The sequence below is a fragment of the Triticum urartu genome, chromosome 5A (genome assembly GCF_056163025.1).
Source record: "Triticum urartu cultivar PI428250 chromosome 5A, HENAU_Tu73, whole genome shotgun sequence".
In the NCBI taxonomy this organism is placed as follows: domain Eukaryota; kingdom Viridiplantae; phylum Streptophyta; class Magnoliopsida; order Poales; family Poaceae; genus Triticum; species Triticum urartu.
Window position 1 is genome coordinate 64,507,989 of NC_141877.1, and position 5,513 is coordinate 64,513,501.

At 44.1% G+C, this 5,513-nt stretch overlaps 1 pseudogene across 1 annotated transcript; it reads right to left on the reverse strand.

Annotated features, from left to right (window-relative positions):
• Positions 1–1,653: 1,653 nt before the first annotated feature.
• Positions 1,654–4,908, reverse strand: LOC147968067 (uncharacterized; annotated as a pseudogene). The gene is made up of 2 exons (XR_015603223.1): positions 4,652–4,908; positions 1,654–3,961 (listed from the first exon to the last, which is right to left on the reverse strand). The product of XR_015603223.1 is annotated as an uncharacterized LOC147968067 (transcript).
• Between the last annotated feature and the right edge of the window lie 605 nt (positions 4,909–5,513).

Here is a 5,513-nt window from a genome sequence, read left to right on the forward strand (position 1 = left end):
GGGCCGCAGAGGCGACGATGGACGGGCCGGACGCCATCGCGGGCCGATGATGGCGGCGGGGCGGCGGTCGGCGGTAGAAGCGGCGGCGGTCGGCGGGTGGGTAGCGGCGGCGGCGCGGGAGGAGTCGCGCAGCGGCGGCGGCGCTGGGGTCACGGCGGCGGCGGCGCGGGAGGAGCATGCGGTGACGCTGGAGGAGCGCTCGGCGGCGGCAGCGCGGCGGCGGCAGCGGGAGACGAGGATTAAAACCTAAAAACTGATACCATGTAGAGAGATGTTTTGCAATACAATGATCGTTGTATGGATTGGGGTGCTGATGCACGCATATATAATACAAGGGAAGGCCTCTACCTCAACTATACAAGAGTAGGATGTGGGCCACAACTTCAATACACGTGCAATACAAAATACATACTCAACACTTCCTCCGGTCTTTTTTAGTTCGCATATTAAATTTGTCTAAAGTCAAGTCTCGTAAAGTTTGACCAACTTTATAGTAAAAAATACCAACATTCACAATGTGAAATCAATACAGTAGATACGTCATGACTTAAAATTTCATGTTGTATAACTTTATCATGGTAGATGTTGATATTTTTTCATATAAATATGGTCAAACTTTGTAAAATTTGACTTCAGACAATTCTTATATGCAGAGTAAAAAGGACCGGAGAGAGTATTCATGAATAAGTGTACATTTAGTTTTTGTCTTAAGTTAATGTTTTAAAATTTTGATCATCTTTCTAGAAAAAAAATAGCGGCATTTATGACACTAAATTAGTGTCACTAGATTCGTTTTGAAATGTAGTTTCATAATATACGGATTTGATGTCATATATCTCATTACTATTTTCTATAAAATTAATCAAAATTTTAAAACTTTGACTTGAAATAAAAGGTAGATGTACACTTATTCACGGACGTAGGGAGTATATACTAGTACTACTTAGCTTCTTCCTTCCGCTCTGTGTACACACAAACACACGCGCGTGCACACACACACAAAAGTGAAAGTTGCCACAATCTTTTTCCGAATGAAATCTTGTAGTACTAGCTTTGTTGCTCATGCATGCAAACAACAAATGCAAGAAAGAGGTATAAAGTTGGTTTGGGAGGAGCTGCAGGAGAATAGCACACTGACACTCCGATCTTGGATGTTGGAAGCACGTGGAATATAATAGTACCTTGAAACTTGAGCTTGGTTGCGCTCGAGAGACGGTGCTGGCCGCCACTGCTTGGCAGTGGTGGCGCCAGGAAATGAAGGTTGGGTATTCATCCAAAAAAAATTTGGCTCTAAATGTAGTATATGAACCAAACAACACAACACTAGCAATATATGAACAAAACAACACTAGCATAACTGCAATAGCAATATTTCAATGTATCAGACCATAACAACATGAATACATAAGTACCTTTTGATTGATAAAGTGATGATATCCTTCTTACAATATAGCTTTGCGGTCGCCTTTTTGGAAGAGATTGATGACATCTTCATCCTTCACTTGATCGAAAAATTCTCTCTCAACAAATGTAACCAAGCAATTGTTCAAATATTCATCACCCATTTTGTTCCTTAGCTTATTCTTCACATAGCTCATTGAAGAGAATACCCTTTCAACACTAGCAGTAGCTACTGGCAGAATCAATACCAACTTAAGAAGCTTGTAAACAATATGATATTATTCATGCTTGTTTGTCTCAACAAGTATAACTGAAAGCTGACACAGATTTTTCAGATTTTGAAACCTTTCATCTCTACGCACATTAGTAACATACATGTTTAGTTGCCATGGAAGTCTTGCCAGTTCATCACTTGTAAAATCAGAAGCATAAAACTTTGTAGCAAGCCTAACCAACTTCTCTTGGTCATAAGCAGCAAATAGATGAAGTGGACAGAAAGCTGCCATGCAAGAAAGTAGTTCCGTGTTTACCTCATCGAATCTGCCATTCAGCTCACTAATTTGCCTATCATTGACACCCACAAACATATCAACCTTGAAGCGGTGGTAATTGTTCACACCATTACATAAACCTCTTCTAGGCCGACCAACGGGAAAGTAAGGACCCTCCATATCAACAACTTTGATCTTATGCTTTGTACAAAAAGATGTGACCTTTGTGAGAAAATCATCCCATCCAGCATCGGTCCTCAGAGCCTCCAAGTAATACTTTGTGTCACCAACAAGCTCAATAGCATGAACAATATCTTCGTCTTGCTTTTGCAAAGCTCTACACAACTCATCTGTGTATCCAAATATTTCTTGCATCAAGTGTGCCATGAAAACAAACTCAAATGATCAAAATATTTTCTCTATGGATAGAGCTGCTTGTGCCTCCGCACCATGGTACTCATCTTCAATCTTGCGAAGGACTCGTCGTAGTGTACCATACATAGAGATGGCACGGTTCACAGTTTTGAAGTGAGAGGTCCAACGTGTATCACATGGCCTTCCCAAACCCATTTCCTGATTCAGCCCACTCCCTGTTTCTACTTCTTCCAATTCCAATGCATCAATGAGTTCTTCAGCCTGAGCTATCCGAAGCATTCTCATCTTTTTACAAGACATGCCAAGAGCATTTAACAAGTGTGCAAGCTGCTGAAAGAACCAAGTACAATCACCACTCTCCTTAGCAACAGCAACAAGAGTTAACTGTAGTTGATGGGCAAAACAATGAACATAGTAGGCAGAAGGGGACTCATCCATAATCAGTTTTTTCAGGCCATTATCATTACCTCTCATGTTACTAGCTCCATCATATCCTTGCCCACGAACCATTGCAAAGGTCAAATTGTGGTCCATAAGCATTTTCTAAATTGCAGCTTTTAGTGTCAAAGAGGTAGTATCTTCAACATGAGCAAGACCAAGAAATCTTACAACCGCCCTTCCTTTCTTGTCAACATAACGCAACCAAACAACCAACTGTTCATTCTGATAAACATCACTAGATTCATCTGCAAGTATTGAAAAATGATCACCATCAAGTTCCTCAATGACTAGTTTAGTAGTCTCTTGTGCACAACATTTTATCACCTCTTGTTGTATATCATGGTGAGTCATCCTGCAGTTTTGTGGAGCATTCTTGAGAGCAACCCTGTCAACCTCTTCAAAATTTCCTGCTAGCCAATTTAGAAGCTCAAGGAAATTTCCTTTATTTAGTGAGTCTTCACTTTCATCATGTCCTCTAAATGCCAAGCCTTGGCGCAACAGAAATCTCACACACTTGAGTGTTCATGTCAAACGCTGTTTATACAAAGCCTTGTATTGTGAGGTGTTTGAAGCAATAGACTCCCGAATTGATGTTTGTGGTGTACTGAACCTATCATACTTCTCTTGAGCTTCAGCATGAGCACTACAAACCTCACCTTCATGTTTCTTCAATCTCGACTTCATGTTCCAGTTATTAAATCCCTTCTTCACAAAAGCATCTCCACCGGGACATCTTGTTTTATCCTTGAACAAATAGCAAACGAAGCAGAAAGTGGCTTGTTTGTCCACACTATACTCAAGCCACTTGTAAACCAAGAAGGAGAAAAGCGACGCTGTAATCCACTTATATCTCTATACTCAAAATTATGTTTCTTTGGTTGACATGCCCCCAACTCGATGTATCTCCTTCTAACTTTATCCTGGTCATTGACATTGTACCTAGAGATGGGGATCCATTTCCCAGGATCAGACTCAAGTGCTTCCAAATCTACTTCAAACTGAACTTCATCATTTGCTTCATCATCTTCTACAATAGGGGTTGGGGAGCCAGCTGCACTCTCAGGTTCTGTGTGTCCATCATCAGGTTCATGTGCTTGCACAAGTGCCAGTTGCAGATTGCTCTCAATAGTAGGAGGAATGATACTGCTCTCAACTTCAACATAAGGAGGATTTGGTGTAGATGTCGAAATTCTTTTATTTGCCTTGGAAGCTCTTTCCCACAATGCAACAATGCTAACACCCTTCTTCTTCATCTGTGATACAAGATCAGAAAAAATAGATCAGCAATCTAGTAATCTACTAAGTTGGTCGTTCTAGCAAATTGGTTTAGGTGCATACATGTACTAGCAAATAGCAACCTGGTCGTTCTAGTGCATACATGTACTAGCAAATAGCAACCTGGTTGTTCCACCAAACTACAAATATGCAAGTAAGAACTATGTATTGTGTATTTCTGTTGTCAGTCTTATTTTTCGTATAGGAATAACTGCTCGATTTACCTGTATATTTGTTTTTTCTGTAACTCGAGTGTTAAATGATAGCTGCTAAAGAATAGTTGTAGGCTATAAAAACATTAAATTCATGCTATGGAAATATAACAAAGCCACTTTAGACAAAATTTATCCCAGAGCCAGCTTAGTAGCTTAGTAAAGTTATTTGCATTTTAAACCGGTAGTCACGCTGACTGTGTTAATGATACACCATGTGAAATATGATTCAGAATAGTTGTGTAGCAACGAAACAGTAACTGGGAACATGTATGCACTAGAAAACATCTCCCATCCAGCTGCTCCCATCCTCGACTCATTAGTTCAGTTCAAGAGCAGAAACTACTCGATTCGAGGAAAAAAGAAAAGCAGAACCTACTCATGAGCTGACTGAATCTGAATTCTGAAACACTAGAACTAGGAGCAACACTGACTAGGAGAAGAGGAGAATATAACCTGGTCCGCAGGTCGCCCGTTCAGCGGCTCCGCTTGCCGCGCTGCTGCCTGCGGTTGGTACTGGCCGCCGCCGCCGCTGCAGCAGTAGGCGCTAGGTTAGGTTGGGTGCTTGGGGAACGGACGAGTGGGGGCTTGGGGAACGGCCGAGTCGGGTTGAACGTGTCGGGGGCTGGGGAACGACTGCGCACGCGCAGTAGCTTCCGCCCGATGGGCTGTGCCGCTGTGGGCTTGTGGCTTGCGGGCTGCTAAATAAGACATATATTTTTTAGGTCAAATCTTGGGTATTCACATGAATACACATGAATACACCTGGCGCCGCCGATGCCCACCAATCATCCTCCTCTCCGGCAGGGTCTGGCCGGTGAGCCCCAGACCGCATGACGCGGTGCCCGCGAGGTCGTCCATTTGCTCCGCGCGGCCCTCCACCATGAGCCTCCTCATCATGCGGCCTCCAATGGGGAGCAGAGCCGGCGGACGTGGCACCAGTGCTCGTCGTGGTGCGCGAAGATGAGGCTTCGGAGCGGCTCATGGGGAACCGGCGGTGCAGCAGGTCGAGGAAATTTGAGGGTGGTGATCATCTCGTCGGGGACCTGCGTTGCACGCCCGCTGAGAGGTGCTCGAACAGGTCGACGTCCGCACCATCCCGTCTGGGTCAAGCTCGAAGAGCTTGGCGACCGCCTTGGCCTAGGCCGTCTTGTGACGCTTCTTGTCGGCCGTTCGCTCCACCTCATAATCTCCGATGACCGGCTGCCACGGTGGTACTAATATTCGACTACGAGGTCGGGGAGGAGATCACGAACAACGCCGAGCAGACCCTCCTCTGCCTGCACACAGGAGTACGAGCGGCGCCCAAACGCCGGCA